The 23,649-nt window shown below is 38.7% G+C and overlaps 1 protein-coding gene across 14 annotated transcripts in view; it reads right to left on the bottom strand.

Annotated features, from left to right (window-relative positions):
* The window catches only part of Enox1 (ecto-NOX disulfide-thiol exchanger 1), a 569,119-nt gene that overhangs the window by 283,407 nt on the left and 262,063 nt on the right, over positions 1–23,649 (bottom strand). For 8 of the 14 annotated variants that reach the window (XM_031363000.1, XM_031362997.1, XM_031362998.1 and 5 more), the window contains one exon: positions 1,911–2,052. The gene's annotated coding sequence lies outside the window, so the exon portion shown is untranslated. Of the gene's footprint in view, positions 1–1,910; positions 2,053–2,266; positions 2,407–4,747; positions 4,784–6,229; positions 6,426–23,649 lie in introns of those variants that run through there. The other 6 variants (XM_031362988.1, XM_031362994.1, XM_031362990.1 and 3 more) reach the window with 5 other exon arrangements.

Raw genomic sequence — 23,649 nt, 5'->3', positions numbered from 1 at the left:
TAGTGGGGGCGCTGGTGAGGCGTCTTAGTGGAGGGGGGCTGGTGAGGCGTCTTAGTGGGGGGTGGCTAGTGAGGCCTCTCAGTGGGTTGAGTTAGAGCCCTAGAGCCTGCACAGCTCCACAAGAAGAGAACCAGCTCCACAAAGTTGTCCTCTGACTTCCATACTCAGGAAATGGTACTACATGAGCCCCACACCCATTATGGACACATGCACAAACACAATGATAATCAATAGAGGTTTTTACAGTGTGACATATGCCCAGAAAACAAAGGAAGAAATTTTGCTTTCAAAGAAGTGAAACAAGCTGGTCACAGAAGGACAAGTGACCACAGTTTGGTTCACAGCAGGACAGTAAGGGGTCAGATTTACAAATGATTGAATTGCGGCTGGGGCTGGAGCTATGTACATATGCAGAGTTGCTTTTTAGTAGGTACAGAATTTAAGATGACAGACTGCTATAATTCTCAAAGAACATTTTCATGATATACATAAACTTATTCATATATTTAAAATTGTACTAAGGGGTATACTTCACATTTTCTGTGTCTTTTAAAATAACAGCTTCATAAAAGGAAACCACATCTTTGGGTATGGAGGCCTAAAACCCGACAGGTGAAGGAGAATATAGTTTGTGGATGAGGAGAGGTGCATTCAGGTGACCCCTGTCCTCATGTCAGCCCCAGTGTGTCTGTTTCCGTGGATAAAGTTATTGAGGTCCAGCAAGCTACCAGATCACAGACTGAGGTGGACTGGGAAATGGGGGCGCAACTTCCCATCAGCCCCAGCTCCTTAATCAATACCCACAGCTGTGCTCTACAACACAAGCTAATGGAGATTCCCAGCAATGGACGATGAGATGGGAAGCTGGAGTTTAGCCCAGGATGGCAGTAAAATTTGCTCGGATTTCTTAAAAGAAACAAAAGAAATAAAAAAGTAAAACACAGTATAGGTCTATTAGAGAGAAGACATTTGTCACCTTAGACAGAATAAAAGTCCCACCAAATGAAATAAATGCCTCTGGGAAAAAGATGTGTTATTCTAGGAACTAGAGTGTGGCTTCTCGGTTGTTCTTTATTTAGCTTCTGTCCACTCCAAGTTCTGGGCTTTACCTTATATGCTCTGCTGCTTCATCCAGCTATGAAAGATGCATGAACTGGATCTAATGTTTTCCAACAGTGTCTTCAAAAAAAAAGTATTTTATTTGGTGCTATATAGAGGCATATATACTTCCAGATGAAAGCTGTGCCCGGCTAACAACCTGGAGTGGGCAAAAGTACTGCTGGCTTTTCAAAAATGCTAATACACACACACACACACACACACATGCACACACGCATATACACTCTTTTACACAAGCGTTCCTATCATTCAAGAAACATAAGGCGAGTACCCCCTGGTAGAATAGAATGAAGACACTTGGTCCACTGAGATTCCACACTTAAACATGCCCCGGTGATGACGCTAGTTAATACTGACTAATATAGTTTTGATTTCTGATATTTCAAAGTGCATTGTATCCATGAATAGTAGCTGATTAAAAATACTTAGCAAAATCTGATACATGGTCACATCTAATAGAAGCTAACGGAATAAACTCAGTTAAGAGTTCATAAACCTAGAAATAAAATTTGTTACAGTCGATGTGGAACCTGTGTTATCTCTACTATCTTCATAGCATCATATAGAACACGTGATGATGAGAATGGGATGTACCGCTCATAGCAACACACAGAACATGTGATGATGAGAATGCGATGCACCACAATACACTTCCCTTTATTCATGTCTATCACCCACTCAAATGAAAGGCTCACAGTTTTGAAATGTATTACCAGTGTATTTTTTAAAAGAAAAATCCCTTGAAATTAACAATATCTTTTGTAATAAAAATGGAAATAAATAACACAAACCTTAAAGCAGCCCGCGGAGAAGAAGATGGATATCTGTCCTTTCGGGGCTTGATTGAAACAATGTATGCATAAAAATGTTTTATGGATGCTGTTCAAAGGAAGTCTCACGGAAGACAGGATGGCTCCGACATGCCAAATGCTTCTGGAAGCAAAGAAAGGCACACTGTTAGGGAATGTTTCCAGGGCCAACTGCCAGTCCCAGCTTCCATGCTCTGAAAGTATATTCAGTGTGATTTTATTAATTTCTATTGATTTTGTACCCAAATCATTTCATTCATAAGCTGTGACGTGAGACACAGAGCTTTCAACATTGTATTTAGAAACTGCAAACAGCCGAGAATATTTTATAATCTTACTTCTCCATTTTGCCTCATCTCATCGGGCTCAGACTGAAGAGCCATGGGCAGTCTTATGAGCATCTGGGAAGAGCCTACTCTCCCCATGCCTGTGGGCATGGGTCTGGGCAGGGCTTCCTTATGGAGGGGAGGATTCGGGGGACATCCACCTACACCGAGGAGGAGAAAAGCAGACAAAGATCTTGTTGAGCTCAGGGCTAAGTCCTGTTTCTACTAAAACCCAAGGGCTTCGGGCTGGCTCTTGCTCACATTTCATTTCGCAGCCTATGAGATTTAGAAAACTATTTCATAAACACAACTGATGAGAGGCACATGACCTCCCGAGATACCATGTTCAAATATTACTAAATTAATTATGAAGTTGTGTTTCCTAATTTGCTTTAGGTTTATATCAAATATTGTCTTATTCTGTTAGGTCTTGTGAAAGGCAGACAACCAGGCTCAAGCAATGCCAGTTTTTCCTTCCAACTCTCTTTCCTAAAGCAAACAATGAGAGTTCCTTGGAAAACAAGGAGCTCCCTGGCGTGACAGTGCAGTTTGTGTGTTCTTCTATGCCAATAATGTCAGTGCAGGCTTCTCGCTTCTGCAGGTCCCATTATGTGCCTCATGGTTTACTTCCTTGGACACAGATGGGGATGGAGTCTACATCCTCAGAGGCTGCCTGAGTGCGGTAGGCAAGTGGCTACCACCACCTGAGTGACTGAAGGGGCCTGAGTAAGGTTTGACAGGGCTCTTGATTTCTATTTTCATGTTCAGTAAGTTAACAACATGGTTCTGGAGCCCACACAGTTTTCTCCCCACCAGCTCTCCCACCCCCACTTAAGCAGGTCTCAGGAATGGCACCCAGGAACTGAACACTTCAAAACTTCGCTCATTGTGAAAGTATTCAATGTCATGTACTTTTGTCTGAGTCGAGGAAGTTTAATCTCATTTGGATCACTCTTGGGAGATGCCCCAGAAAGGCTAGAAGAGGATGGAGCCAGGATCACCACACAGGACTTTTTAAAATTTTTTTATTTTAAATCTGGCAGTGAAACATAAACCATAAATGGAAAAACAGCAGAAAATAGTGTTTTCAAGGTTGGGGGCTACTATGAAGGGAAGAAAAGAGAACAGAGTGAATTCAACTGTGCAAGAAAGAAGGAAGAACTTGACAGAGAGAGGAGAGAACAGAGGATCTAAGTTCTAGAAATACAAAATAAACAGACCACAGTAGCTGACCTCCATTTTCTTTCTTATTACCATTCAAACACAACCCAGCATTCAAATTCGAAGTAAAATGCATGGGTGTGCTTACCAAAAACAAAACAAAACAAAACAAAACAAAAACAAACAACAACAACAAAAAAAACAAAAGCACTCACTTAGCCACTACATACTACATATGGATTATCAATTAGTCAATCAGTAAATCATAAAATTCAAGAACTATGGAAATAGTAGTCCTTCTCCCATCCCCTGAAAACTTAGTCTCACCAAGGAATACAACTAAGCCAGTACTAATGAGAATGAGATGCGGAGTTCAACTTTCTGGAAAGTTCCATCATGGCCATGGAACTCAGACTCTGTCCCATCATTTCCCCCTACACAACCTTTTTCTGGAAGGTCATTTTGAACATTAAGCAAGATCATCCCATATACAGAGAGGTGCGAGCTAATCGATGAAAGCTTATGCATATATAGTCATGGCACTGCCGCTGGACCATATAGAGACATCACTGAGGGTATACCTACTTGTGAAGCCTCGGAGGGTTTGAGGTTCCTCCTTTCGGGAATAAGGGGAGCCAAGAAGGCTCAGTAAAGAAAGCAGCATTCATGATGAGCCATTAGGAGCCAGGTATGATAAACTTTAACAACTCAGATGTTACCAGAAAATCAGGGACTCTACAAAAAAGCAGGTCCGTCAAGTCTGACGTTGTTTTCTTTGCCCCAAGAGAAGTCAAGAATGGAGCCAGGAGAGCATGTACGCCTTGCTGCTTAGAGATACAATATCCTGCAGGGTCCTGTTTCAACTTGGCACTAATTCAAAATGACACTGTGGTTCTTAGTGGAAATTGGCAAGCTCTAGACACGACATTTTAAAACTTAGGCTCAAATTTAAATCATAGGGTTTGTGACTCAGATCTTCAATGTGACCTTTAACAGGTATTGTTCCAGAAAATGTGGTTGTCACTGTGAAGAGAAAGCACGAGCCCCTTTACTCTGGGATGTATAATAAAACGTGCTCTATTTTAACTCGCGCAGTGGCTGCGAGTCACCAGAAGCGAGGAAGGCGAAGGCTATTTGCTTTTGTATCATTCATTTAAAAACTAATTGAAATTCATTAAAAAATTCATTTGCCTTATCGAACTAACGAATATTCCTATTCCTTCTCTGTCCTGGACTTGGATTCGAAAGAACCCGAGCAAGAATCTTATCATTTCTAGATTAAAAATTCAACCTCACTGTTGTATTTTACATAACCCACTCTCAAGGACTCACCTAAGTCACACCACCATGTCCACATGTCAAGACCGCACTGAGCAAAAGAGTAAAAGGCAGTTCAGTTCTCTCTCACCATCTCTGCCTCCTAAACCTGAGATATTGGCTAAGGACAGCACTTGACCTGTCTTCCTTGTGACATCAGTGAGAGGTGCTGACTTTAAGATGTGACTGAGTTCTCCATTCTTAATAATGGGGTGAGGGCCTTACAGAAGATGCTGCATTCTGTGTGAAGGAAGCTCCCTTTCTGCAACTTCCATGTGAGGACACAACATCCTCTGGGGAGTAAAGAAATCCTTGCCCAGTACAGATCCCAGTCCGTTTTATTTTGTTACAATATCTCAAATGGAAGAAGGTAGAATTTACGAAACTGATGGAGCCATGGTACTCCTCAGCCTATACTTCTCCTTTTCCATCTTTTACCAGATTAAGAATGGCCAGTGGTTCTTTCCTTCCATTCTAAGCCATGACGACATTCTCTCCGTATCACCATATACTCTCAGCAAGCTTTTCTTCTTGGTTGTCCTCTTGACAAAATCCAAACCATTTGATATCCTCTCAAGTACAAGGTGATACATATGCAAATAAAAAATGAATGCATAAAGAACTTTTAATGTCACTCTAATTATGTGCATACCACTACTCAAGAACCCATGAGGGCATCCTGTTTTCTCAAGGATCCGATCTAAAGTCCTTGTTGTAAATATGTATTTTTCTCTCATCTCCAGACTTAAAGAAGAGTATTCTGAGCCAAATCTCTGGATCTAATAGAAACAGTCTACTAGTTATAGGAGAGGGAGCCTTCAAACCTAGAGTTAGCTCACCCAGAAAACATGGGCACTTCATAGCAGGGATTGAGGTGGTCCCGAAGACACCACCATGTTAAGAATCATCCTTGTCCTATTCTCCCTGCGGGTGTATTTGACATACCTGACAGACAGTCCATAATCCTCCTCTAAAAATAAATTTATTTATTTATTTATTTATTTATTTATTTATTTATTTATTTATTTATTTATTTTGCAATCATTTTTCTTTCTTTTTCTTTTTATTAGATATTTTATTTATTTACATTTCAAACTTTATCCCCTTTTCTCATTTCCCCTCTAAAACCACCTCCAATCCCATCCTCCCGCCCTGTGCTCACTAACCCACTCACTCCTGCTTCCCTGTCCTGGGATTCTCCTACACTGGGGCATGAAGGAAAGGCCATAGTTCTCCTCAAGGAGCTATGTGCAATCTTCTCTGCAGGGGCAAAATACAGTACCTAGGAGGGAACTTCTAGTGATTCTTGAGATGTTTAGAGCACACAGCTACAGAAGTGGCTGTCTGGATTGCCCAGTCGCAAGGCACTTGGGTTAATAGACATTTTAGAAATGATCTGGAGGGCAGACAGAGAGAAGCCTCTATTCTCCAGCTGCCACGGTCCTCACCACTACCTACCCTGTTTCTCAGTGAGGTCATAACCTGGCTCTTACGCACCTGCATCTGAGATGTATTGTTCAACTTGCCAATCCCAGACAACAGGCACAGCACTTGAGAGTCAAATGGTTTTCCTCTCAGACTTTCCACTATGCAGGAAGTGTTACTTAAGGTTCCAAAGGTAGACGCAGGGCTTTTGACTTCTGATTCATCAGCAAGTTTACTTCATACGCAATTTCAAATCTCTTCAGTAAGGCTAAAAATAAATGTCAAAAATGTCAGATGGTACAAATGTTTTATCTGAATAGCAATGTGGTCGAGATAATAAAGATGACACACTGCGGACGAGAGTGGAAACTTTTTTTTTTTTTGCACTTGGAGAACATGATTAACATTAATTTTAGCTTAGGAGTAATGAAAACCCAAGGGTTGATAAATACTTCTTCGACGAGTCAAGAATCTCAAAGACCACATCGTCAATTTATTTAACTGGTATGTAAATGATTCACAGTCAAATACACCATCCTAAGCACAGAGTCCATGAGTCTTGTTATGTGTGACCTCAGTGATGCTCCTATGGCTGTGATCGTCAGCTTTTGATAGCTGCCTTCCAGTCAAACACGAAACTGTCTTTGGTCTCCACAGATGGTTTTGTCTGTACATAATTGTTAAAAGTGCACACATATGGGCAGACATGCATGCTCATACACACACACACACACACACACACGTGTCCACTGTACTAACTTTTCATAATTTCTTTCACATTCTCTTGTTCATTTCTAGTTTTTATTATTTATGTTGGCATTTATGTTGGTCCTGCACTTGGTTGCTAACAGAGAAAGCAACTATAAACATTCTCATTCAAAGATGCTCTATTTTCTCCTTCATTGTTGTGTGGGCACTTTGCCTGTATGCATGTCTGTGCACCACACATGTGCAGTGCCCAAGGAAGTAAACAGAGGGTATCAGATCTCCTGGCTCTGGAGTCATAGATAGTGCATATTTCAATATTGGTCCCGGGAGCTGACCAAGCATGTCTTAAAGAGTAGATGGGATTTTTACTGGCTGATTCAGCTCTCCAGTATTGGGTATATATTTTTATATAGAACTCATGTGGTTTGAATGGGAATGGCCCCACAGGCTCATGCATTTGAGTGCTTAGACACCAGTTAATGGAGCTGTTTGGGAAGGATTAGGAGGTATGACCTTAGAGGAGGTGTGCCATTGGGATTGGTCTTCTGAGGTTTTAAAAGTCCACGCCAGGCCCAGTCTCTCTCTTTCTGTCTGCTTCCTGTGGATCAATATGTAGCTCTCAGCTACGTCTCCAGCACCATGTCTTCCTGCCATGATGATCATGGACAGATCTCTGAAACTGTAATCAAACTTCCAAATAAATTTTTCTTTTATATGCTGTCTTGGTCATGATGACTTTTCACAGCAATAGAATAGTCACTAAAACAAGGACTATGTATATTTCTTTTTCTTTTTTGCTTTCTAAAAGTCGTTTTATTTTTGCTGTTGCATGTTTTTAGTGATTTATTTTTGTTTTTTAGAAGTAAGTAGGTTTGAGAATGCTTGGCCATGGTGAAGGTTCATGATTAAGTTCATAAAAACTTAGAAAAACTTTTTTGAAGTGCTGTATTTTATACCCCTAAACAGCAAGAAAAAATTACAGTATTAGAATTTCATCATCAACAATATTTAGAGTTCTGGTACTTTTAGCTTTAGTGATCTTAAAGAGAGTAAACTCCTACTTGAATTTACAGTTCCCTGTTGATTAATATCATTACTATAGTTTCAGATGTTTACTGACCTTTCTTAGATCTTACGTCTTATTTTACAAAGGATCTGATTAAGTAATTTGCACATTGAGGAAATTTTCTTTGTGTTTTTAAAAGCTGTTTTTGTGTTATTATGATATTAGGAACCAAACCCAAGGCCTTTCTCACTAATATACCCAGAGCCTTGGTTTTTATTTATTTATTTATTTATTTATTTATTTATTTATTTTTTATGTAATTTTGAGACAAGGTCTCACTAAGTTACCCAGCAGGCCTTGAATTTTCTCTGCAGCTCAGGTAGGTATTGAACTCATGATGCTCCTGCCTCAGGAACTTCCAAGCAGCTATGATTTTTGCCATCAGGCTTAGCTACTTTGTTTGTTTTTATTGAGACACAAAGACTCTTTATATATTTTGAGTTTGGTTTCTTTGTCATATATATATTTATATGTTTATAGTTTATATATCTATAAATATATATCTATATCTATATCTATATATTTAAGTTTCTATCCTGTGTATTACCTATGGACAATGCTTTCAATGAGGAACTTTGGATATTTATTAAATTTAATTATTCCTTTTTATATATTGTATCCTAATAAATAATTGCTATCATTCTAAGAAATTCTACTAAATTTTGAAGGTTTACAGTTTTAACTTTGATGTAAAGTTTTATTATAAACAGAACTATTTTTTGATGGGGTGAGGGTGAGGTCAGAATTGTCTCCTTTGTTTCAAATAGCACAATGAAGAACAGTAACTAACTTTGTTTCTTATGAGCTTTTCCTTACCTTAGGAAACTGTATTTGTTAAAAATTAGTCGGCTATACATGTTTGTCTATTTTCTGATAATCCATTTATTTCTACCCATTCATTTGAAACACCTTCTTTCAGTATCATTTTCCCATCACACACACACACACACACACACACACACACACACACACACACACACGCACACACACACATCCAAATCTTTGTAGTTTTATATATAATTCAGTACCAAATTTATTAATTTCTACATAAAATACTGGGTGAGAATTGTTTTCAATAATTATATCCTTCAAGAAAGAATCAACTTGTTGAAACAAAGTCTTCATGGAACAATATGATTAATTGTCCATTTATTTGCCTTAAAATTTTCATACATAAAAATGATTTTTAGTTTGTTTTACAGTTTTTAAGCATATTATCAAGCATATGGACCTGATTCTACATGATATTACTTGCAATTTTACTTTATAATTTTTGATTGTATACAGTTAGAGTTGGAGTTTTACACTGATCTTGCATCATGAGGTCTTACTAAGTTCAAAAAAATTTTCCTGTTTCTTATTCTTTATGCTTTTTATTTCTTTTTCTTGCCTTATTACATAGGCTCAGACATCCAATACAGTGCTGTTTAAACACAGTCAAAATAGTACTTGTCTCTTGTATTTATTTTGAAAGAAGATATAACTATGTCATTATTATATATTGCTTTTACTGATTTCTTCTCATAAGACTCAGGAAGTTCTCTTAAAGTTTCACTGAGAATTTTTAATCAGAATTATGTAAATTTGAGAGTGTTGTCTTTGATTCTACTTATGCTAATCAGATGATTTGTATGGCACCATACCAATACAAATTAATATTTATTATTCAATATTTAATGCTCAAATATTAAAGTCTACTCAACTGATATGATGTATTATACTTTTCTTTAAGGTCACTATAGTGATTGGGAGTTACATATATGTGGGGAAGCAATTTTATGTCTGTAGTCATGAGGAATATTGATGTTGTTTTTGTTATATCATGCACAAAGAGGACTGTGTGACAGAGTTGTAATGATCTAAAAATATATTGTATTTAATGAACAGATGCCTATTCACATCTTAGAAATTTTCCCATTGTATTTCATGTTCCCTAGGTTTGTATTCTGAATATATACTTCATTCTAAGAAAGGTCTTAAAAGTACTATTTCTACTTACATCTGAATTTGCTGAAAATTAATATTATTTACTTTATGAATATTGTAAGAATCTCACCAGCAATGTACCTGTACCTGGAATCCTTTCTGTAAGAATAATTAATTTCCCTTACTAATTAAACTCAGTTTAAAAATACAGAATTATGGGAGGCAGAGGCAGGCAGATTTCTGAGTTTGAGGCCAGCCTGGTCTACAGAGTGAGTTCCAGGACAACCAGGGCTATACAGAGAAACCCTGTCTCAAAAAAAAAAAAAATACAGAATTATTCTCATTTTCTACCTCTCTTAATTTTAGTTAATTTTAACTTACTAAAATAGAAAATTTCCTATTGCATCAAAGACACTTTTCCTTCCCTCATGGCTACCTACATGAATAGCAGTACTCTTTCCAGTGTCTTCTCATTGCCACTTCAATTGACCAAACATCCATTTTTTTCTGGGCCTGCTTTATTAGGTAATATATTGCTTTTTTTCTTTTCTGAGAACTCCAACCTTTATGATTTAATCCTTTTCTACCCTGTATTTTTTATTATCTTTCCTTAGTTTATTTTATCTTTTAAAAAGTCCTAACGGGATCTTTGAAGGCAGAAATTATATCTTAAGCTTCATTGTTCTCCATTGCATCGAACACAGTCTTTTAACACTCAATAAATATTTATGGGATTATTGATTTGCCTACTCTGTGGGTTAGTTTAACATTAATTATAGATTAGCAACATTAATTATGGATTAGCTTGAGGAAACCTACAGTGAATGGAAGCATGGTAGTGTTAAAAAATAGAGACAATAGAAACTGTGTGTGACTATATCAAAAGTTACAGGAGCTGAGCTCAAAGATCTTCCAGTGTACAAACTGAAGCAATTTGAGATTCAAATGGAAATATTATGAGAGCATATAACCAAATAAGAAAATAAGTCCAAAATGACACAGACAAATAACTGGATAAGGTGATAGGCCGATAGCTTGATCAATAGCTAGATAGCTTGATCAATAGCTTGATTGATCGATATATATATATATATATATAGATACATAGACAGATAAGAGGACAGATGGACAGACAAACAGGAGAAAAGGGACAAGCGACTTTGGCGAATTCTATTTTTTTTTAATGTAAGAGGAGCTTAAAAATATGGCTTTGTAGATAAGAGCACTTGCTGTTCTTGCAGAGGACCTGGTTCTAGCTCTCAGCACTCACACAGCAATGTAAAACCATCAGTAGCTCTTATTCCACCCTCTTCATGCCTCCACTAGCACCAGACACACATGCAACATACTTATATAGATAAAGGCAAACACAGAAGACAAAAGTCTAACTTAAAGTAAAAAGGAATTTAAAATAGTAATTGGAAATCTATAGTAACTGCAATAGACAAAGTCAAATGGTAAATAATAAATGTGAAAAACTTTTAACCAGAAGCAGCACCATTAAACAGCATGAAAGCAATCCCTCCAAACTATTTCATAATCACTCCAAGGAGGCTTTCACATAAGCTCAAGACCCCTTTTAACCTCCTTAGTCCATGAGATGGAACTTAATTTCTTTTCCCTTAATTGTATATTAGACTCAGTTACTTGAAATAAAGTGTGGAAAAGAAAACTTGTAACTGTCGAGCCTTTGAGAGACATAGCAGACATTACCTCAACCAAGTGGTCAAACTTTACACTTACTTAGAGTCACAGAGATACTATGTATCATGGACCATGGATATAAGGAAGGAATATAAGGAAACTTCAGCTCTGTAGCTGGCTTCCCAGGGACCCTTAGTCCTAGACCAATGTGACACTGTCAGAAGGAAAACATGGAATATTCTCTGAACATTTAACTATTATTCTCCAAAGCTGTCAAGGTCCTGAAGGTAAAAGGAAAACTATTAAACTGCCATATATTGATGAAGATTAAATGTATAGGATACTTGTGGTACCTTGAACAGAAAAATTACACAGTTGAAAAATGATAATGTCAATAGAATAACATTTTGACTGTTGTAATTCGATTGTGTTCAGTTCTTAGTTTTGATAAATATGGCACGAGTGGGTACAAGTAGTATCATTACCAGTAATAGATACAACAATTATTTTTAAAAAGACACTGGCTGCCTGTGTCATAAATGAAGATTAATATCCATGTGCACAACCCCAGCAGCAGCTTCAGCAGGCCACAGACCCTTCATATATCTCTACCAACTGGCCAAAAGGCATATCACAGCAACTCGGCAGGCCAGAACTACTTGCTGAGCTGATCACCAATGGGTTTTCCAGAAGCAACTACTGACAACTTCAATACACAAACATCCAGATAAGGCTACAAGGTATCTGTCTTAATTTTGTCTCTGTTTCCATGACAATATACTCTGACAAAAGCTTAGAAGAGAAAGAATTTAATTTAAAATTAGGCAGTCATAACAGAGAAGTCAGGACCTTGAGTGAAACAGGTCACAATTTAGCCATAGTAAAGAGTAGAAAACAAAGAATCAGCACATGCTCACTTTCTCTACTCTCACAGGCTCCAGGATCCCCTTCCTAGATAGTGGTGCCACCCACAGTGGGCAGGACTTCCCATCTCAATTACCAAAACCATCCTTGCAGGTATGCCCATGGGGCAAACCCAAGCTAGACAATCTCTTACTTAGACTTCCTTCCAAAGGATTTCTAGATTGTGTAGAGCTGACAATTAAAATTAACCAGCACAGCACCAAAGAATAAATAAAATGTTAGCCGCTGACGCCAAAGAACTAGAGGTGTATGACTGTATGGGAGAGGAATTAATGCTAATCATCTTAAAGAACCTGGGTGAACTACAGAGGAGGTTAAATGAAAGCTAAGAAACAATAGGTGGACAAGATTAAAAATTCAACAGCAGTGAGAGTCAACACTTTGGAAAATATTGAAACAGAGAAGTGGGGATTTAAACTTGAGTGAACAAACTTTAAGAGTTAAATGGAGATCTTTAACAACAATTAAACCAAGCAGAAGCATAAATACATTTACAGCCATGTAAGTTTAAGTTGTTTGGTCAGATGTGAGGCATTGCCATGATATAGACATGAATGATGGGAAATTCAGAACAGAGAAAAGAAAGGACAGAATGCTTAAGAAAATGGTTGACAAGCACTCAAATTTGGATATTGGGGGGAAGTATTCACACTTATGAAACACAGAACAAAGGTAATTATACTGTCGAAAGTCAAGTAAAGACTTTTAAAAGCTGTGAAAGAAAATCAGATCATCACATAGTCTTCCGTACTTTCTTATGCCTGTCAGCAGTGTTGCTGGGTAGAAAAAAATCAGATGATGGATTCTATGTGATCAACAAAAAGAAGGAAAGAAGAAGTGTGCCACCCAGGAATCCCATCCTGGGGAAAACCTTTAAAACTGAATGAGAGAGAGAGACAGTTCAAGGCAAATAAAGAAAGGGACTTTGTCAACACCAGACCTCCCTGACAAGGAGCTCTAGCGGCAGACCTTGAGGGATGGCAAATTGTAATATGAAATAATATGAGCACACTCATTTTCCTGGTGAGTGAAAAACAGATAAAGACAAAACAATGTGTTCTGTGATGATGGTCCAGGAATCCTTAACAACACTCATACAAGGGTGTGAAGTAAAGGACTAAGAACAAACACAAAGTTTGTTACTGGATGCCCAATATAAGAAGGAAGCTTAGATATTGATAACAATGTACATCGGCCCAATTAATGTGTAACTTTTTATGTGATTGAAAATGTTTACCATAAAGTAGATTCTCATGAGGTTTTATGCCAACCTTAGTTTAATCACAAAGAGAAAAAAGGTATGGAAGACTAAAGTATATCAAAATAAAACCTCAACAGAGGAAAATCTCAAAAGAGGAAGAAAAGGACAATGAAACAAACAGAAAACAACAAAATTAAATTTTTTATTTAGTAATAAATAAAATAGTAATAATTACTTTAAATATAAATAGATTTGATTTATCCATAAAGTATTTAGACGTTGAATACATACAAACACAATCCAACTAAATCTCAAACAGAAACACGTTCAAGGACACATAGGCTGAAAGTCTAAAGATGGCACAAATGGCCCAGAAAAATAATACTTGAGAAGAACAGGGGTGGACAGCCTCTGTTCATTAAATCAAAATGGTGATTTAAGGTTAAATAAATATTGTGAGAAATAAAGATTGCCACACAATGACAAATGGGTTGGTGCAACAGGACAGTGCAGTAGTAATTTATTTATAATTTAATCTTCAGAATAAACCTATCGATAGAGCATTAAATATCAATATAAAGATAAAAATAAAATGTAAATTACGTTAACCTTTTTTACTGTAAAGCGGAACTGCGAGATGCCGAAGAGGAGAAAAGGTTAGGGTGATTGATAGAGCTACAATGTGCTCATCAGAACCCACCTACTGAGACTGGAACCCATGAGATGGCTTTCAAGAGTAGAACCTTTCAGGAAACATTTCAGAAGTGCTTTGCCATTAACCAGGACATAAGTGCCTTCAATCAGAACTGGAGGGAGTTCACATAAGCCCATTTTGCTCTGGGCATGGCTAAATACAAGTTCATCTCCTTTTTCTTTTGCTATTTATATAAAGTTTGGCTATCAGACTATTCGTGGGAAAGGGCCTCACCAGATACTAAATCTCCTATCCTCTCGATCATCTTCAGGCTTCAGAATTATCTATTAAATTCTGTGTTTTACAAATAACTCAACATCCGATATTTTGCTACTATAGCACAAGAAGACTAAGATGGTAACATTCTCATCTTATGATAAAACAATTATTTTTCTAGTTGAAGAAACGAAATAGTAAGTTGTTAGCTCTCTATTAAAAAATACCTAAAATAATCAACTTATAACAAGGAAAATGGTTGTTTTTGTTCATAACAAAAATGTGTTATGAAAACATAATCAACATTTAAGAAGGATGTGAGATTTCAATCTGTAGTCCCTTGGCTCCATTGTTATTTTGGCAGGAAGGGCGTGTTTTGTCCTAAGAGGGAGAATACTGTGGTGGACTGAGGCAAATATCTCATGTGGGCCTGAGCATTGACACATAAAACAGGAAGACTGAGATCCTAATACACACACACACACACACACACACACACACACACACACACATACACGCATACACACATATATATGTATATGCATATATTGGAAGACAATATTGGGCAGGCATATGTGGTGAGCCAATACTATCAATACTTTGAAAACTATAAGTAGCTTTATATAGAAATATACATAAATAATTAAGTATATAGAAATAATTCAAATAATTAATGGAAATTGGATAAAATTGGAAAAAATGGAATATATATATAGGATATATATATATCCATATATCCTATATATATATATGTATATATATATGTAGATAGATAGATAGATAGATAGATAGATAGATAGATAGATAGATAGATAGATATCTTCCTACCACTAGGACCCGCCTCTCAAAACTTTTATAACCTACCAATAATTCCAAGCTTCAGCATCTGGCCTTCTGAAAAACTTCCAGGCTTGAACTATAGTAATGTCTATTATTTAAAGGTACAGAGATAATTAGAACTAAAAGTCACACTATATTGCAAAGAAGTTAGGTCCTCATCCATGCATGTATGATGTCAACACATAACATTGAACCTTGATAAAGTAGTAGGCTATAATCAAACAGACACATACATATGCATATTTAGCTATCTGTGATGAGCCAATACTACCAATACTTTGAAAGCTTTAAGTAGTTTTAAATAGATATATACATAAATAATTAAATATATAGAAATAATTCAAATAATTATAGGTTTTTATCTGGGCAAATAAACCCAGTGGTGGGAGGCAGTATAGTATTTATTGTAAGCCCTCTTTTTTAATGTCTAAAAGCATTTACATGTGCTATTGATATAAATAGACACAAAACATTTATTCACATGAACATGAATCCACTAGGAAATCTTCCAGCTAGATTTATGCTTCATATTGTAGCCCTTAGCATTTACATAAGGTCCTGCTGGTAATTCAAAAATGAAAACATAATACTCTAAACGTCACACATAGGTATCTATCCAGGCTAGCCTGCTTCAGGAGTGTTACAGCAACACTTTAGGGTATATAAGGAGATGGCCTGCTTCTGGGTTCTTAGTTATTAAGGAAGAAGAAATAGTAAGGTATTTGTAAAACCTGTAGGAAGTGAGTAATGCTGTCTGTCCTAATGGGAAAGAGATGGGAAAGAGCCCCTGACAAAGATCTCCTTGCTTATTAATATAGCAATGGAAGACCGAGGCCGGCTTGAAAGAGCCTGAGTCTGCAATTCACTTCCTGTGTGATTCCAACAAACAATATGCCAAACCATCAGGAACTGTCTGGTGAGTCACACCCCCGTTTCAACGTGAGTGCCGTCGACCTCACCGTTGAACGTGACGTAGTTCATATGGCCTCAGGCAGAGCAGGATGCCGAAGAACAACGTTACTCTAAGTTGTGACACAGCTGCTCTAGCCTGGATTGGGCTTTCTGGGTATCACTAACTTTTTTAGTTAGTTCAGACTTTTTTAGTCCCAGACTCAGGGAAAGTACAAATGAAGCAGACAATCTTTAAGAAGGAGACAATGTCAGCATACGAGGATTGTAGAGTCCTTGGGTGGCATTCTCCATCATTTTCTGCCTCCTTTTCATGTGCCTTTAAACTGTTTAGATGACAATGTCCTCCAATGCCATTTGACATGAGAAATATATATAAAATTCATACGCTATATCCCACAGCAGTTTCAAAGATGGATGCTGGCTTGCTTGTCCTAAATAAAGAGAAAAAAAATCTGGGTTTTCCCCTCACACCATCCTTTCCTGAACTCGGTAGCAACTTTCAAGTCTGTAGAAGTAGGCCTACAACTATGTAGCCACTCTTTTGGGGTTGTATTTTTTTTTTGTTCTTTGGGGGAGGAGGATGTGTTGTTTGTTTGCAAAAACTGGGCCTCAATAAGTTCCACCCATAGCAATGACTTCAGACCTCTGTCAGAAGTCGTCATCCAAAGCATGTATCCATGCTTGCACAGAGCCGGTGAGGAGAAGGATGTCACTAGACTACCAGCCGCAAGAGGTTAACTAATGGAGAACCAAGAGCCTGTGGATGTTGCAGGGTTGCCCGTCAGGGTTGAAGTCAGAGCTTAAAGCATCCCAGGTCACCCTGCGTGGTTCCCCACAGGCCTTCTGGGACAGAGTTTTGCTTCCCTCTCCATCCTGCGCGCAGGCGCAGTGATAGCTGCGACTGGCTTTACAGTTCCTATGGCATTCTGTCCAAGAGTGAGAGGCTCCATGAGAGCTGGATGCTGTATCTTTTATGACTAAATCCACATTGCATCTAAAACTGGAGCACGGGGTTCATTAATTATCCTGTCATTTTTTAAAAAGTGAATAACAACTTCACAATTTTATTGTGACAAACAACTCCGGATGAAAGTGCTTTGCCCATCTAAAACCTTTTGTCCTCAGAGTTCTCTTTGCTCTTCTGGAACCCTGTTGGGGCCAGCATCTACGAATTTGACAGAGCCATTTCATTCCAATCGCTGGGTCTTAATCACACGCACATCCAGATGAGATTCAGATGAGATGTGAAACCCTGGAACTGTTCTGGGTAATAACTCTGGAACTCACATGCCTAGGGGCTCTAATCCCATCCCAACAACTGACTTGCTGGATGAATGACCATAACATTGTTTAGCCTTCACACTCAGCTTTCTGAAAATTAAGAGATGGTAACAGTGTCTAATTCACTGGACTGTTGTGAGGTTTAAGTGGCTTGCTCTATATAATGGCACAATGTCAGCACCGACTATATCCAATAGGTTGGCTGCTACTGTGCCCACTGTCATAGTCATGGAAGAAAATACAAAGAACTCTAGCGACGTTCACACTGTGAACTTCTGTGACTGGTGCCCTGCAAGTCTAAGGCCATATTTTATATTCCCAAAATCCTCTGTTGTTTTCACTTTGATGTACGTATTCTCCTCTCTTTTTAGCTCTGTAAAGAGGCCAGTGGAGCTCCAGCTCAATAAGTGTGTGTTGGAATAAAATAAGGATATGAGCTCAGGCCTTCAATCATGGCAGCAGCCTCAGGGCCCTGGACCTTCTCAGCCTATTTTGCACAGCACTCTGGGAAATGTATTTTCTCTTTCAAAGTTACTTGGGCATGGGAAGCTGCCTGAGCTTGAGAGCAATTCTTTGCTTTTTGATTAAGAGTGGCTTCAGGAACACTCTCAGAGCTGAGAGCTGGGATGGAAGTTCACTCCGAAGAGGACAGTTTGTGGGTTGACATGACAGAGTTTGTACCTTTGTATTTGTATTGTGGCTTTCCATGAGCGCTGAATTCTAAATCATCAATCAGCTGAGTTCAACACAAGCAAATCACATTGACCCAAGCTGTTCTGGAACTTTGAGAGGGAAAGGGAGAAAGAAAACAGCCTGTCCCATCTGAACCCCGTCCTCCGTGCTGTGAGCAATTCGCTTCATTTAGAACTTGCTAAATTAGGTCAGGGAGTTCTCCTTGGGAATGGGAGTTTGCCAAGAGATTCTAAAATTCCCAAACTAAGACATGGAGCAGTACGCTGGTCCATTGGTTCTGATTCAGTCTTTTAGAGAGCTTTGGGAAATGCTGGACCACTGGGCCGCATCATCTCACCTCCTTGTAGGGGAAATGCTGTCACCAGCGGCTACTGCTTCAAACTGGAATCATCTCCCAGGTTCACTTAAGGAGATCCAAGAGGAGACCACTGACATTTCCTCTCTATAAGTGATCAGTCCAACCCCCAGTGCAGCAGAGGTATTACTGAAGTAGCTCATGTATGAGGAAATAGATACATAGCAGAATACATAATATGGCATGTGTATTTTCTATGTGCAAAATTTACACCTATCACATGCATATGCCTACTTGCTGTGTATATTACACCCATGTCATTATGTGTGTTGATGGTTTGATAAGATGAGTTTGAGCTCTCCTATCCCTACAGTTACCCAAAGGTCCTTGCAGAGTCGCATACTGCAGCATTAATTCATATCCACTTTCCTTGCTTTTGGATTGGAGACTTCTAATACAGAACATATTCGCTCATCTCAATCTGTGTAGATTGTTTTCTTTTAAAAATTTTTAAGTAACATTTATTTATCTATTAGAGGGTGCTGCCACAATGTAGCCCTTGTGGAACTTACAGAAAGGACAACTCATAGACTCATAGGCCTTAGCTCTCTCCTTCTACAGTTAGGTTGAGAGACTAGGCTCAGGCCATTGGCTCTGGAGGTGGACACCTTTACCCCTGAGCCATCTTTCTGGTCTCCATTTTGCATATTTGTATCCACCCTACTTCATCCTGAGAATTCAAACCTACTCTATCCTGAGCAAAGTTAACAAGAAACACTTAAGGGATGGGTGAAAACTGCAAAAACAAACAAACAAACAAACAAAAAACCCACCAACATGGACCTGTCATATAGGCTGCTGAATAGCATGCAGCTCCAAAGTTTAGCATAATTCTCTGAAACATTTTGCCAATGAGCATATAATTGATGGTAAGACTTGCTAGAGCCATGCTAGAGATAGCTAATGGATTTTACAGTAACAAAGGCATTTTCAAAGAAATTCAGTGTCAGCAATGCATTTACAGAAGCTTACAGATGAAACAATGTGCATATGGTCCATTCAGAAGAGCCAATGTGGGTGCCATGGGTTATTTTCGCTGTTATTGGCATTTTGTTCTCCTTCATTTCTGCCTAAGAAATGAAGATCGCTAAGAGTGGTCTGGATCACTTTGATCTCATCAGCTTTCATGCTTTGACCTCATAGTTACTTGTTATCTATCCCTTACGCATTTACATGATCATTAATAAACCAGTCAATCAACCTTTATTTACTTTTCAAACTATAACAATAATAATAGGCTAAATTATAACCCTGGCTAAATTACTTCATGAGGTCAGCATCTGTCCTTGTGAACATTAAATTTTTCCATTTATCCATCTTTCAAAAAGTATTGTTCAAGTACTCTAAATGTGAAGCATTGGGATTAATATCAGAAAGACAGAAACACACACACACACACACACACACAGCGGGGTGCAATGGGACAAGGCAGAGCCAGTGACAACAAGGAGTTTCTTGCCTAGCTATTGAGACTCAAAGTTGAAGGAATGAAGATGATGATTTTTGTGTCAAGGGCTGGGTGGAAGAGCAAGCTCCACCAAGGGGTTGCATTTAGAGAAGGGTTCCCTAAAGAATATTTATCCTGGGGCTTTAAGGATAAACACGAGAAACTCAGGACAAAATGAAGGTAGATGAGGGCCATAGACTACAGAATAATTGAATAACCAGGACAAGTAAGAACGAGACATTAAAAGAGACATTCAGAGAGGGATGGCAGGTGAGGGGAGGGTGAGGGGAGGGAGTGATGAAGGCAAGGGCAAACTCCACTTTTGTGATACATATTCTGCCCTGGATTCCTCTGCTATGACCATTTACAATTTTGATATGTTGGAGACAGTAACTAGCCACACATCATGAAGAAACAATAAACCATGTAAGTGCCGCTCTCTTGGTCTTACGCCAGACCTCTCCTGCATCCTATGAGCAGCAAGGCAAAGCAGCTGCCCTTCCACCGGGAGCTCCTTGCAGAGCTTTGAGAATCATGGGTCGGTACTCTAACCACATCTGCACTGCTGTTTATGTTTCTTTTATGAAATTTATTATAGTAGAGAACATAATATAGGAGGAAAATAGAAATGGGGCAAATAACACAAAACTAATTAATGCACTTAAAATCAATAAATTAAAACAACAAAACCACTCTGTTTGGAAACTATTAACTCTTGGCTATTAATAATAGCATGGAAGGGATTCAAATTTGAAAGAGAAGTTAATAACTTAAAACTGGGGGGCTTTCCGGGGGGGGGTTGCTCTTGGTTAAATGACACCAACAGGAACTGCTTTTATTTCTTTTCTTTTTAAAACCTTTTATCACTTCTTGATGAACTTCACATGCAACCAATCCCACCCATCTCTCCATCCCTCTATATCTTCCCTCCACCCTTGCAACCTCTCCTCACAAAAGAGAACAAAAGAAGAAGAAAACATTACATAGTGGAATACAGTACACCCTTTTTGCCCAAGCAGTTTTACTTGCAAATGTTCATTGAGATGACTCATTGATCTGGTTTGAGGCCTCTGGCTTCTGCTACACGATCAATACTGGATCCTCACTGGGACTCAGATATCGTGTTGTTGCCCTGTGTCAATGAGATCCTGCAGCTTTGGTTCTACAGTACCTGCTTCTTCATGTGCTCCAGCAGTCCATAGATGAGCACTAGAGAGATGCCTCATCTCTCGCATCCTGCAGCCCCTCTACCTGGGCAGCGTGAGAGAGCCGGCCCTGTCCCTCCCCTAGGAAAAGCAGGAGAGCTGGCCATGTAATCAACTCAGGTAACCACCCAGGCCTAGATCCAAGGCTTTGACTTGGCCCATCCCAATATCTACCCCTGAGTTTTTATTAACTGTATAAACAAACATTGTCAAAAAAAATCATGAAATGCATATGCAAATGAGTAGCTTGTAAACAGTCACATATGATTATCTATCTTTGCATTTACATATATGTGGGAGTCTCTTTTAGCAGTCAGTTATAGAAGCAGCCATAATTAGCATTTCATAATTAGCATTTATCTTTGTGAATTAAGGAGAGCCGTAGTATCTGTTTCGCATTCAATTCTAGAGATGGAGGCAATTTTAGAGTTTGGTTCTTTGTCTTGTAGGCTTCTATTAAAACAGATGTAGAATAAGATGCAATTTGAACCAGTATTATATGCCCTGAATTTCCAATTCAGAGCTATTTTCATTTTTTAGCCCTAAACACTTGGCTCCTTTACAATAAATCCCTCTGGGCAGTGACTAAATTTTTAAATCAGAAGCAACTATAGTTCAAGAAAAAAAAATCTTGTTCAATGTTCAGATTTGGCAGTAAATATATTTTTATCTAAATAAAGTTTAAAAGGTATTCTTTCCTTCCTACCCTTCTGAAACATCTACTCTTCGCTCCTCCCCCTTCCTCTTCACTTGGCATTTGGAGCCAGACACATCTGTAGAGACAAGAACAATGGCGATGCTTAGCCATCAGCCAGCCAGCTCTCCTCTGGGCATCCCACACTCATGTTCTGGATCCTGGTCCTATGCCAATCCAAATTATTCTAATTAATGCACATGTTCAGTTGTTTAGGCTAATATAGGAAAACCTACTGATGACCCCATTTTGGGCTAAATTTGAGAATCAAAACAAATGATTAATAATTGCATTGACTTAAATTGCATTAATGATTGTCTTAAAAGGAGAAACTCCTATTGCCTATTCCATCAAGCACAGGAGTATCAGCTGGAGCTGCTCTGATATATGAGACTGGTAGTTTTCGGGAAAGCTGTAGTCAAACACAACTCTCCTTCATGAAGGAACCATGTCATTGTGATTAATCTGGCTTCTCTGTGCTAGACTGTAGCACGAGGCACTTTCAATTTCAATAACACAACCACACAGCAGTGGTTACCTCGCTGGTATCTTTCCTATACCTATGTGCTTCACATTTACAATATTTCTTTTCTAGATAAAGAGATACACATTCAGAGCCTTGACATTTCAAGGTCTCACGGCCAATATGGCAGAACAAGGATTCAAACAGGTCTTGTAAGGCCAGGAGCTCTGCATGCCCCCAACGGGTAAGGCTCAAGGAAGGCCTCATAAGATTCCGAGACAGTCCACGTGGTAACCAAGCATTGTGGGTGGTTTTTGAATAATGTACATTCCTGGATCATAGCTAAGACCTAAGAAGTATATCTGAGGGTGGGGCCAAGTTCTGCTTCACAGAGCCAGAGAACTGCTGATTCTTCTACTGACCAGCGGGACCTTTAAGTCAGTTTTTTCCTCAATAATATTTCTAAGGCTTTGATACTCAGTATTCGATTATCTTGTGAACACGATATTTGTTTATACGGTTCTCATTGCATCTGTTTCTTGTCACTTGATTAAATTCTCACAACTTTACCAACGTAATACCGTTAAAATACCTACGCATATAATCACAGAGAAGCTAAGGGATGGCCACAAGAGTGTTCTTAGTTCTGTGGCTGCAGGGTCTACATCCCAGCAGGACAGAGGCTAGTCCTTCCCTTCAAGCAATCTCTAGAGACATCTGATAAGTGCTGGAAATTCAATTCACAGGAGCATATATTACGCAAGTTTACCCAGCTGGACTTCTTTTCCTTCCTGTGGTAAATGCTTCCTTCCTGGCAAACCCTCAACACCTCCCCTCAAGGTGCACTATGAGGAAGGAGCCCCTCCCACCTCTGGCCAGGTACAGAGCCTTCTTTATTTTTCTACTCTACATTTCTAGCAATGAAAGAGAAGTTTGTGGGGAGCCACACAAATATACCATAAAGAATAGTGATTCCCTTCATAGTAGAACTGACCAGAGGTTTCTAAATCCCTGTCATCACTGGCAGGCCACTGACTTACTGACCAAAAGCCCTGAGGCCAGGAAGTCAAAGCCATTGTTAATGGCTGGGTATTCAGCTAATGCCAGGTACTGCTGCAATTGTAATGAGCATCAGGAAGATTCCTTCTATGGAGTCTATGAACATGTGGCTCAGTACAGGATTTCAAGTGTGTCCCCGCTGCATTTGAGGGAGTGCGTGTACT

Source organism: Mastomys coucha, unplaced genomic scaffold (assembly GCF_008632895.1).
Source record: "Mastomys coucha isolate ucsf_1 unplaced genomic scaffold, UCSF_Mcou_1 pScaffold9, whole genome shotgun sequence".
NCBI lineage: Eukaryota > Metazoa > Chordata > Mammalia > Rodentia > Muridae > Mastomys > Mastomys coucha.
Note: the sequence above shows the minus strand (reverse complement) of the source record. Positions and strands in the feature narration are given on the sequence as shown.